The sequence below is a fragment of the Anas platyrhynchos genome, chromosome 25 (assembly GCF_047663525.1).
Source record: "Anas platyrhynchos isolate ZD024472 breed Pekin duck chromosome 25, IASCAAS_PekinDuck_T2T, whole genome shotgun sequence".
Lineage (NCBI taxonomy): Eukaryota > Metazoa > Chordata > Aves > Anseriformes > Anatidae > Anas > Anas platyrhynchos.
In genome coordinates this window covers 8689535-8702662 of record NC_092611.1, presented here as the reverse complement: position 1 = coordinate 8702662, position 13128 = coordinate 8689535, and positions in this window count along the sequence as shown.

Below are 13128 nucleotides of genomic sequence, written 5' to 3'. Positions count from 1 at the left end.
TCTGTTGGTTAATGTTTATCAAAGTCTTTTGAAACGTGGCTGTTGGCGTGTGGGTCCAACAAAGAAGCAACAGTGAACAATAAAAGAATATTTTCCAAAATAGAGTGTAGTAAAAGCAACTGAGATAAGGTCTGCTCTCATTAATTTAAAAAATGATATTTTTCTTTCTTCTTTCAATAAAAACTGTCTGCGTGATAAACTGACATCTTAAACAATTGTTTAAGCAGCACAGGTTTAAATATATACTTCCTGCATATGCTGCTGATGAGTCACTAGTCAAAGTTATTTATCAGATGTGATCATTCTGTACTAGACAGTGTAAGACTGAGCTCTTTTCTTCCCACAGCTACACAGTTACTGCGAACAATGAGGGCGCTAAAGTTTTGCCCGTGATTAAATGATTTTGAGTCAATTCTAACATCTTTTGGGAATTTGGAGGGTTCCAGAGATGGTACTGAGAATGCAGTATTTTCTGTAGTCTGAAGGAATGAGCAAAGCTTAAGCCATTCACAAGAAATGCCTTTAGAAATGCATTTTGGGAATCTCAGACGCTTGGAGCTCTGCTGTCAGTTTCTGAACGCTTACAATCCTGTTCCTTTTGATTGCAAATACACAAACACTCCTCAGCTAATGTAAGAGTAACTCGCTATGCAGAGAAAAGAACAAACAGACTATACAAAAGGCTGACAATATGTGCAGTGAGAAAACGGATTTAATAAATGTATATAGACGTGCGCACACCCGATGAGCTTTTATTTGTGTCAACATCAGATGGTAAGTAACAAGGATAAACAATTTAAGGAAGGTGGTTCGTGAGATATCTACCAAAAATTAGTGCTGAAGCATTTTACTGAGTCGTTTTAGAGTCCTGAAGTGATCAGAGCTCTTGGCATTTGTGATTTGCCTTCAGCAATGTTAATAATTGTAATCAAAGTAAATCTGGGAGCATATTCACTTCAACAAGAGTAGTGTTGAGTGAGGTGATGGCTGCGTTTATGGACTGCACATCAAAACCGGGGCTCAGTGCGCTGTGATCTAATGACAATAATGTTGATGAAACCATGAATAGGATGAGGAGTCACTACTCTGTGTACCCTTAATGCAGCATTTGGTGCCGTTGATGATGTAGGTGACTTTGGAAGGCGATGCTGGGACAAATGGTTTGTGCTGGTTGCTGCAGAAGCCTGACCCCACGTACAGGGCTGATGGGCACTGCGGTGAGATGCTGCCTGTGCCTGCCGGAGGACAGGGTCTCTTTCTTCTGCCGCTCGCAGGGTTGGTCTCCTGAACAAAACACCTCTATTTTCTTTTAATCAAATTGTCACCAGGAAACACATCTGTTACTGCTTGCTTTGCCGCTTTCATCCGAGGTGAGGACTGAGCCGTCCTTTTGAGCTTGCCTCTGTTTATGCAAAGCACTTCAGCCAGGCAGGGCTACTCGGGTATCAAAGGCAGAGACTGGAGAGGTGGCCTGCCGGCATTTGCATATAAAATTGCAAACCGAAATACAAACACCAGGAAGATGTGAAGATCAGTGTGAAGGGTGAGCATGAAAGGCACTGGCAGGCCCCAGAAGCGGGGGGAGCGAGGGCAGGTACGGAGAGGGAAGCGGTGAGATATGAAAGAGAGAGAAAATGAACACACAGAATATTTTAACTAACAGAAAAGTTTCTTGTACTGAAGACAGATGATGAAAGAGAGACAGTGAGGAATTATTAGGACAGAAGATAAGGAAACAGCAGAGATAGGAAATAATTATTTTGTATCTGTCTTTATAAATGAAAATGAAGGGCATTAACTTAAATTGGATTTAGATTTTCAGGGACAGAAGGGGATGAATTAGGAAGTGTTCAGATAACAGCAGAAATGATTATTAAAGGTCGGGGGCTCTTGAAACCGACGCCGCTCCTCTGCTGCGCAGCCAGCAAGGAGCCTGCGGCCGCTCCGGGGATGCTTGGGGGCCTGGTGCTGGGCAGGGACCACCCCGGTCCCACCAGAGCAGATCCTGGGAGCTGGGCAGCCCTACAGAGCCCCCAGTGCTGCTGATTTGTGTACCGGGTTCGGTCAGAGGCCTGCAGAAGAGAGCAGGGGGAAGCTCTGCGGGGAGATGCGAGGCCCTTCCACACGACGAGATGAAATGGTGCTGGGAGCAGGTGGAGCTGAGGGCTGCTGGAGTCTCCTGGGGAGGGCTGGCAGAATATTAATGGTGTTAGTGTTTGGAAGAGCTCTAGGCTGCCTCTTCCCTTCCTGGAAGCTGCCCTCTGGGATTTAGGCATTAGTATTTTGCCTGTGCTTTGTAATCGAGCTCTGAGCAGCCCACCTGCTTCAGCTGAACTTCTGCGATGGGGATATGGGCATGATCCATTTGCTCTCTAAAACCCCCTGCCCGTGGCAAAGATTTCCCCAACAAAGATGCTGGTGTTTAGGATAATGATAATTAGGAACAGTTTCTAATATTGCTATGGGGGTAGGAAAAAAAAACACAACACAGCCCCAGTAAGAACTTCCTAGAGGTGTTTGTATCCCCCCTTGCTCACATACAACAAAATTCAGCAAGTCAAGCATTTTATTAAGTTCTTAAGCCAAACAGCCCTAGGCCCTATTACATTTTCATGCTCTTAGAAGAGCGCTTGCAAAATTCTTTTCATTTGCACTTAGTTTAATTTCAGATGATGCTGTCATAAATCAGCTTCACCACTTTGCATGCATAGCTTGGTACGTGTGGTTATTTGTAAGCATAAAACCTTACGTCTGTAACTAAAAATGTTTGTTTGTCTGGTTTAATGGAACAAATAGGTAGGTTTGAATATGCCAATAGTCACAAATATGGAAGTTAGGCCGAGTGATTCGGTTAGAACTGCAGGTCAAGATTTCCCAAAGAGATTAATGGTGTCAAGCCTCGTGTCTGAAACTGAGCTGTTTGAACAAAGCCTGACCTTTGGAAGCTGCCTGCTAACTACTTTCTAAAAACAGCACTGGAATTGCTTTCCTTTGGGTGTTGAACCTCATGAGCCACTTATGAAAATCCCTGCCACTGCTCCAGTGCTGGCTATCCAACCTGATATGAACTTTTAACTTTTACCCAATAAACAAGATGTAATAGGCTTTAAATAAACTAAATAACAGTAATTTCTCTTAACCTCAGACTCTTAATAACACTTCTCCCTCGTATTACTCTGATATACTCAATTTCCCTGTTAATGTGCTTGTTTTGGATGGTGTTACAGTCCGACAGACTCAGAAGAACCCTTTCAGCTTTCCCATAGGTTTCTGCTTTCGTGCAGTGCTGCTGGTGGGTCTGCACACTGTGTCTCTTGAAGAGGGGCTGGGCGCTGGGTTTGGAGCGTGCCTTGGGGCTGGGCTGACTTTAATCTCACCTGCCAACAGCATCAGATAGCCAGCTAATACCCTGGTCTGCCATAGCTGGGGAATTGAGGGATACGTGAGGCTGCAGCTTACTGCCTGCTTGAACCCCTCTGCCTGGTGGTAACTACGCCCAGCCTCTGTCCATGGAGAGAGCCAAGGGATGTAGCTGTGTAATCCTCCTGTTAAAATCCTGCATGGGAAAAGCTAGAGGAGTTCCATATGCTTGTTGCCTAAAAGAAGAGCAGGATCAACCTCTTGAGTGGGCGAGTTGCTTATTTATAACTCTCCCACTGAGCTTGAGTTTGTTTAATTTTCTGGAGCAGCACACTGCTTGTGAATGTGGCTGTATAAATTTTCTAACAATAGTCTGGGACTATATATAAACCTGAAGATGCTGCAGTCCATGGTGCATTTAAATTAACAGGATGATGCATGATATATGGCGTGCCATAGGTAATCTTGGATCTTAGGTTGCTGCTGGTCTTATCAGCCCTGAAAATCAGAGTGGAAACAGTAGGTTTGCCTCCCTCCTCTATATAGCTTAAGAATAGCAACCTGATTTTTCAGTACCACCTGCTATTGTCCTCTGCTGTTGCAATTTGCTGCTGCCTGATGTGTTCAGACCCACATACTGCTGGTCCCTCTCACTCTTTTACCACCGGTTCTTGTATCCGATGCACTGTTACACCCTGTGAGCTTTGTGCTGAAGCAACTACAGCAGGTTTGTGCAGGATATTGGCATCTTTTTATACGGACCCCTGACGAATCTGGTGGCATGTGCCACCAGAAGAGGAAGGCAGGCAGTGGTGGGGAGGGTTGCAGGGAAACAAAGGGGTAAAGTGGCAGGGTGAAAGGCAGCGGTGTCAGCACATCGGCAGGCAAAGTGCTCGGGGTTTTTAAATAGACATAATTCAAAAGAGGTTTTTAAGAGATGTCCATTATACTGTTAATTGCTAATTGATAAAATCTGACAGAGTAAAGGCCTGAATCTGCATGAGGGAAACTAAGCTCATCCTGTAAATTACCCAGATAGAGATGGAGTCTCCTTCTTGGCTATTCTGTCAGCAAGAATGGGTCTATTCACCTGTTAAAGTGGAAAACCATGATCACAAGGAAATTTAGAACACAGCTGTGGGAAAGAATCAAAAGGCAAAGCTGCCTTGTCAAATGGCTGACTGCAGAGCTTCTCCAGGCAGGGGGCAGCCAAACAAGGGGCACCTTGGGATCAGGGCTCCCGTGTGCAGGATGCCCAGGTGCACCCGGGCTGCTTGTCTGGAGCACAGGTGTGAGGGGGGATGAAGAGCACGGTTCTGGGGAGGGTGTGGGAGGTGCAGCCACTTAAGGAGCTCCCTGTGAGTAGGAGATACTCACCGAGCTACAGGCAGAGGAGGCGCGGTACTGGGGAAACATCTCAAGAATAGAAGGAATTTCTGGATTTCTGGAGTCTAATTGTGATATTTTTTGGGTAAGTCCTTTTAAAGATAAATTATCCACTTGGCAAAAAGGGCAAGCTGATGTTGTTAGTCGGTCTTTGTAGTGGGACTAGTTCTGAATGTGACCTGGGCTTCACTGAAGGGATTTAGGGACTTGCTTTTGGAAGAGCAGGCTTACCTGTATGGTCTTAGAACAATTTATACCCCAAGTAGGCTTACTGGGCATGTGCACAGCCTGAATTCATGGATGCTGTTCAGAGTGGATGCACTTGCTGTTTGGCACAGGGCAGCAATAGCAAGTTCTGCGCTGTCTCAATGGAGCAAAGTAAATTCCATCAGCTCCAGAGCTATACACTGAACCCAGGGAGGGGTTGCCTGAACCTCTGGATAAGCTGAGTCACAATATGACCATTTCATGTCATACAAAACAAAAGGTGCAATTTAAAATATCATCCTTTGGATGTATTGAGCAGTATTTGGTTGTCAAAACTGTGTTTCTTTAAGCCAATGGTCCAGAAAAAACTGGTAATGAAGAGTTGTTTGACAGCAGGAAAGCGGAAAGGATGCATATGAAAATGACACATGACTTTCTAGTTTTTCATAAACTTAATTGACTTTTTCCACATACAGTTACACTGAATTATTTCCTGTGTATGTACCTTCATGTCAGGGAACGAGATTGCATAAATAAATTGCATACATATAAGGTGAATAAAAGGACATTCCAGCAGCGGTGCGTGTGTATCTGTGGCCAGAAGGGAAATGCTTGTGCTCAGTGGACTGCAGCACTGGCAGGCTTGTTGATCTACTGCTGTATATAACCTACTTCTCAGCTTGTTTTGTATCAGTTGTAGAGCTTAAAAGCAAAGGCGTTTTCTTCACTACACCCAACTGTTGCTTGCATTACAACTGCTATGCAAATGATTTGTATTATCATGGCCAGAGATTAGGCATCTTCCTTGCAAATTCAGCATTTGTCCACAGAAAGCACATCTCCTATGAAGCTAGCATAAAGGATAAATGCCTCATTCCTTGGTGTGTGTTTTTTTTTCCACATCATTCCTCCACAGTCTTGAAGAAATGTCTGACAAGACCTATTATTTTTCCAGTTATCCAAACTGTCCACATCTTAACAGCTTCCTACTTCAGTTGAGACAGTCTGAAAAGTTTAATATCATTTCAAATCAGAGAGCCAATAAAACTTGACATTATTAATATGATGTCAAGGGGTTTTCCAACTGCTTAGGGAAAAACAATGTGTCGCATTAAGCATAGCTCCTTGCATGGTGAAATATTAAGTGACTTTTCAATGAGTACCAGCTGGAGCTATTAGTTTTTCTTTGCTGCAGTTGATACTGAGAAAAGGTCTGGTTGAGAACCTTTTATGAAGACATTAGCTGAGTCTGTGCAATCAGAAAGGCTTGTGATTTCCGAGGGACTGCTCTCTATTGGGGGCTGCATATGCAAGTATGAATTATTAAAGGCTGTAAATACATTTGTCAGGATGTGCTTTCTCTCTCCCTTAATGCACTTGTTACACTAGGGAGTCTGGATCATCTACTGGGAATTTGATCTTAGATTTTAATAAACTGAACCAACTTCTTAATCTTCTCCCGCACCTTCCACTGGGAGCTGGAAAACAAGGGAGTGTTACAGGCTTCATTTTCTGTGGTCTAATTCATGGTCGGACTGTGGTAGTTTGCTCTGGGTGTTGCTGCTGGATGTTGCCTAATACTAGCCCTACACTTTGACCTAGAAAGCCTGCCTTGGCTCTGGACGTTAATTTTTCAGAAAGGACTTCCCCCCGGGTATAGCCATTGCTGCTTTCCTGGCTGGCTTGTTTTTCTTGTTGGTGCCTGGGTGGCTTTGAACAGGCAGGAGGCCTGATGGTTCTGCAATCTTTCCTTTACCTTCAAGTTATTGTAAAAGAAAATTGCTTCATCTCTTTGTGTGTCCAGACTAAACATGTTCTGCACAAAAAAGTTAAAATATTTTTTTTTTTTTTAGAATGCCTTTGGTAACACACCCTGGGATCAAGTAGTTATTTAGTGTGCTTAAGGCTTTGTACAGCACATTAAAGCCTCACAGATAAAGCCTCACTAGCTGTTTACAATGTGTATGTGTTAGTGCACGTTCTTAAACACACCTCTGGATTCTGGTCTCGACTGTGCCTCATTTTCTTGTTTCCCCACTCGTACAATAAGTAATGCTTTGATGCCTCACAGGGGAAGTGTAAGTATTTAATTTAACTTTTATGAAGTTCTTTGACAACATAAAGATCACTGAATATAAAGCAGAGTTTCAGGGAAGTTGAGGCAGTGATGTTCCACTTTTATCTCCGATAGGAGTTCACACATCTGAGCCCAAGTCCCTCAAAAACCCCAGGACTTCCAGCCAACCATATTGTTGCCTTAAGGCCATAACTATTTTTGACATTTTTAGCCTATAAAACCATAAATCCGCCTTTGACATTATAATACACCAGAACTGGTGTATTACTGTAGCTGCTAATTCAGTTGCAGTCCTACTTCTGCAAGGCAGTGCAGCTGCAGTGGAAATTGGAGTAGCAAATGGGGTTCGATAGCTCCCTTCCAAGGACATGATGATCCCATGGACAGCCCAGCTCTGTCCCGTGGGGGAAGCAGCAGCTGCTCTCCCCCCACTGGCCACCCCCACGCAGAGGGCACCTGCCTGTGGCTGGTGCTGAGATTTGGGGCACATCCCTGGGACTGGATGTGATCGTTCAGCTTTGCCTCTCAGCTCCTCCAGTTTGAGGGCTTTCTGCTTCTCCAAACCACAGATCTGCTTTTCCAGCCTGTGCTGGCCACCAAGGGAACTTGCTCCCCAACAGATCGCCTGCAGCTGTGCTTGATTTCTCCCTGGGCTGCTGAGGAGCAGCAGGAGGAGCATCCTCTGCAGGCAGGGTGAGCCTGGGACCTGGGCAGTGCTTCTGCTCCCGAATCTGCTGGACCCGTGCAGGAAAGCAGGCGGCTGTACACAGCCTTCGCCGAGGAGGAAGCCTCTTGCTGCCTCTTCCCTGCTGCACAACCTTCCTTCACCTTCTTTCTTTTAATGTCTTAATCAAGTGGCTGATAAGAGAAGTGATCCATGAAAAGGACGGGTATCTTGACAAGACACAGAAGCTTGTGGCAGCACTTTCCCCACAGATCAGCATCCTCCACGAGAGGGAGAGACAAAAAAGACAGATTTTTGTACCCTTAAGCTTCCACCACTGCAGTTCAAAAGACCAATCTTTACAGAAAATAAATTTAAAGGAGAATTTTTGATGTATATGATGGTCTCTTGTGGTTGACAGGAGTGCTGCTGGCAGTATATGGAGTATGCAAAGCCAGAGTTGGGATTACTTAAAAGTGTCTGTAGTTCTTTGATTAACCAGTGTGTATTTTATTTTTTATATGGCACAATCAGAGCCCTACATTGATAATATCTTGCTATTATTGTTCAATACATGAAACTCCCCTTTTTCCTGCAGTGTGTAGCTGCTTTTTAGGGCACTTTTTAAAGAACTCATTCTCCGCATATTAAATTTATGCCTTTAAAGCCGGCTTTGTGCACTCGGGTGTAATCGTGGTGTGGTGTCATGCTCTCAGTCTCATGAAGAGGGTTTTGCGGGTGTGAAAGCACTGAAAGGGAAGGGTCTGTGCCATGATGGGCGCAGTGCTTGCAGGAGGAGAGCCGTGGCATTTTCCTCCTCCCCGCTGGCTGGTGATGTCCCGCGGGTACTGGGTGCCCATCTCTGCTCCCCCCTTACTGCTTGGGGCTGGTGGCAGGGAGGGTGTGGGTACAGCTGTCACAACAGGAGCAGTGTCACCGTATTTTGGTTCTCTGCCTCTTTTACGAGGGTGCAAGTGAGGCACCAGGAGGGAGGTGTCACGCCGGAGATTATCCATCAGGTCGCCAGCACAGCCAGGAACAGATGCGAGGCCTCCGCTCTCCTAAATGACTGCATTTTCTTTGTACCCTGCCTCATCAGCTGCCTTGTTCAGCTGTTTCCTGGGTCTGGGCTACAGGCATGTGAGAAGTTTGCAAAATAAAGAGATAATAATAGTAAACTCCAAGAAGGCAGAAGTGAGCAATCCGAAACTTGAGCTGCTTCAAGCGGGAAGTTCAGCAGCTGTAGCGAAACAAAGAAGCAAAGGCTGTTCAGCACCCAGGGTGGGCTTGGGTCTCGGGTTGCTGCTGCCTCATGTTTTTTTTGCTGTTTTGCTCCTGGAAAGGGAGCACCTGGCCCTTGTCTGCCCCTGTCCAGGGTAGGGAGAGGGGCAGCAGGGCAAGGCTCCTGCACCAGGCATCGTCACCTCCAGCCAGAAGCTTGTCCCTGCCCAAAAGACCTCGCCACCTCCCCAGCAAGTGTAGAATTTGAAGCCAGGCTATCAGCTCTAGCTGGAATCTGTCAAGCTGGTCTCTTCTGCTTTTATCCTGTGATTTTATTTATTTATTTTGCTTCTGGCCTCTCCGCTGCCAGCAATACCTGTTCCCGAGTCCGACTGAGCTGGTGTAGTATTAAGGATGGTAATCCTTATGATCCTGTGTGATCCATACATCCTGTGTGATGTAATAACACTCCAGCTCTCCCCTCTGCAGCTTTATTGCTTTTGCTGTGCTGATGGCCCTAATGACTTGTTCTTGTCAGTTGACTGAGCAGACAGGGCTCCTGGGGTGTAGCGCAGCCGGAGAGGAGCTAAATCAAGGTGCCTTATTTCCCTTACAGACCTGCTTCCACCCCCTTTCTGAAAGGGGGAAAAATCATATGAAGATTACTTAGCTCGTTCCTAGGGAAGCTTTGGCTTCGCTAAAAGAAATGCCATCTGTTTCGGTGCACTGAATTTATGCAGAGAAGACAGCAGTGTTAATAAACAGTGTGTAACAGCCTCGGTCCACCTCCGTTAGAGCTGTCCTGGGAAGGATGAGAGGTGCTGGGCTAGGGGAGAGCCCAGGAAGGAAAAGCAGGGTGCTGGGGCTGGAGCTGGTCGGGTGTGGTGTGCTCAGCACTGCGGGATCGGAAATGAAGAGGGAAGGGATGCTCAGCCCTTTGATTATTTTCCTCCTTTCATAATGCCTTCACTTGAAATAGAAATGAAGGTAGAGAGTAAATTCCACATCCAAAGATGGGTGTCTGGTTCTGAATAGGATCGATTTAGGGTCAGTACTTCAACGGCTCAGAGGATTTGGGTTTCAAAAGTTCCCAACCATTACTGCAGTCAGATTTTTCTAAAGGGCCCAGCGTGATGACATTTACAGCCAGATTTTTCAAAAACAGTGTAGTACTTCAGATGCTGAACTCCTGAAAATCTAGTCATTTAATTTGTTAAATGAGAGCGAAGGTCTCTTCAGATAATCTCTGTCATTGTAAGAGTGGAGCTCTTCTGTGGGAAAAGCAGTCTATTCCTAACCAAATCTCCTTTCAGGTTTGAAGCACATTAGCCTAGAGTCACTTTAAAGCACATTTTAAAGGCTGAGAGCAACCTAAAGAGGGAAACGAGACCTAATATCAATTAGCTGAAATTTGCATGGCTTGTCACTTAAATTCGGAGATGTTTTGTCTGTGACAATGTTGTCTGCGTTCATGGGGGACAACTTGCTGAACTATGGCATTTCCCCTGTACGTTCCTTGCTGGAATCGGGAAGGATGCTGCACAAGCCTGCCTGAGTGAGTGATGGGTCTCCAAAGGCAAATAAAAATACTTCTGTGACAATTCACTTCCAAGATTTCAGGCGCATCTTTTTCTTAAGAGACTCTGGTGGGCTGAGCACCGTCTGGGGAAACACAACTCTGAGTTCATTACTCCCTCCAGCTGCAGGTTTTGTAGGATTTGGGCAAGTCACTTAATCTGCCCCTGCTCCTGCCCCGTCATGTCGGGCCGGTAATTCTCTCCAGCTAAATGTGGGTGTCCTGAGGGAGGAGCACGGGGGGAGATCTGCCGGTGGTGATCTTTCTCTCCCTATGTATAATAATCCTGAACTGACGAAATAATGACTAGTCAATACCTGCCCCTTTCATCTGGCAATCTCTATTTGCACACTTTAAGGGCCTGATTTTCAGAAGCCCAAGCGCTCAGAGAGCACAAGGGCTCAAACACGAGCCTGGGGATGGCTGCTGCAGCCACAGCACGATGCTGTCCCCTGTGTGTGCACTCCTTTCCAAAGACATTTCTCTGAACACAGCGTGGAGGTGTAGAGTGTGGATAAACACCAACCGATGGGCTGGACCTCTTATTGACCTTTAACTGCTTGGTAACTGATTCTCTCCCATAATAAATATCTCCTGCAATTAATAGTCAATTGGTACTTAATTAATGAAGCAATAACAATGGAACAGAACATTGTCACGGGATAATGGTCTCCTGCAGCCATTATACTGTAGCTGTCCCACTAAATCAAAATTAAGTGCAGTGCTCCGTCTGTTTGGAGCAGGAGGGAAGCGCTGCCCGCCCCAGCCCTTGGCTGCAGCAGGGTGCTCTGAGCAGCCCATCTCTGTGCCAGCAAAGCAGAGAAAAGGCTCTGGAGTAAAGCAGGCAGGTAATTGTAGTGAAGGTTAAGAGTACAGAACAAATGGAGGCTTTAAATAATCCCCACGAAGGTCTCAGCCACCTGGTAGGGCTGCAGCATGCAGGGCTGGATGCTGGCAGCGGCTGCTGTGGGCTGCGTGCAGGGGAAAAGCTCAGCTCACACCCAGAGGAGTTCAGTGCTCTGGGTCCTGCCTTTCCTTGTGCCAACCTTTCGGTAGAAATGATGCGTGCTGCTCTGGGGGGCTGTCAGGAGCGAATGCCAGAGCCTTTCCTCTAGGGACAGGGCTTTTGGGCAGTGAGCTCCAGGCTGTAAAACATCCCATGGCTCGCTCCTGCGCCCCGTCCTTCCCTGAAGTGCAGGCTGCTGCCTTAAAGGTGACTCAAAACATGTGAACGCCAGCTTCCTGTTCGTTTTTTTAAAAAAGTCCCATTTTTCTGTCTTGTCAGGTCTATTTAAGTATTTAATGAGGTGAGATAGTACCAATAAATTTACCACAGCACAATAACTCTGATGTGGGCCACAGCCTCATAAACTTCCATCCCCGGGACGGGAGGGTGAGCCACTCGCCCAGGCTGCACCGCGGTGATTGCTGTGCTCAGGCACTCTGAAGGTTGGCCAAGGACTTCGGAGGCTCTGCCACAACCAGGAGCATGCTCACCAGGATGGGCTGCAGGGGGCTTCCCAGGCATGAAGCTGTTAAATTGGCAGTGGGGATGCAGGGGATGGGGCTAAATCCTGCTGGGATGGTGGACAACTGCTTTATCCCATACTGCTCGTGTTACAGCCCGTGGAGGCCTCTGAGGGCTCATCAGCAGGAGCAGCTGGTGCTGTAGCAAGCAGAGCTGACTTTCAGCTGATTTCCTCCTGGGGACCACCAGGAGCAGTGTCCTCTTCACTCACAAACAGGGACTTAGTGCAGGCAGGCTGAGAAATCAACTGGCACTTTGAAGCCTGTGGGTGCTGGGCTTGCACCAAAATTGCATGGCTTGTGGTGTCCCTGCCCACACCCCATGCAGGAGGACAGTGTGGACACGAGATCTGTGTCTGCTGCAGCTGATCCCCATGGCTGGTTGGGGTGGGTGAGCCCTGTGGTGGAGCCAAGGGTCCTGGTGCTGAGCAGGGCCAGAGAGCTCAGGCACCGTGCTCCTGGCGGTTCCACCACATCCAGCCTCTGAGGAAGGGCTGGGTGACTGTGCACTGCTGCAGAGCACAGAGAAATGCTCATCTCTGAATGTCTCCTGAATGAGTAATCTCACAGATATTCCCCCCCACACATGCTACTTGCAAATCTGTTTGCAAGCAGCTTGCTTTCTGGGAGGACTTGGAATTGTTAGCTGGCTCCTGCATCCCGTTTACTGAGGCATCCCTTCCTGTGACTGGCTTTGGCAATGACATTTCTCTTGATCTGAATGTGTTGGTTTCTTTTTTTTTTTTAGTGGAGAGGATGGGGAAAGATGAGATTAAAGCTGTTTCATGTGGGGGCATCTGTGAGTTTAAGATTCATTCTGGTACTTTGGCATAAGTGCTTGTGGCTGATGCAAAGTTATATTGAAGTTTGAAAGAATTGTCTCTGGCTCTGTATCTGTCTCAAGATTTTAATTGCTTCTGTAGTCTGATATTGCCCATTCAGCAGGTGCAAGAGCTGAACTATTAGCTAAATTATCCGTTTTCCATGGGTCCTATACATTCTAGTAGTATGCAGCAGTAAATTACAGGGATTTCACGATTTTTCTCTTTTTGCTTCTGGCACTGACCCCTCTGAGCTGGGGAGTAAGAACAGGATCTGTGCTATCCATCG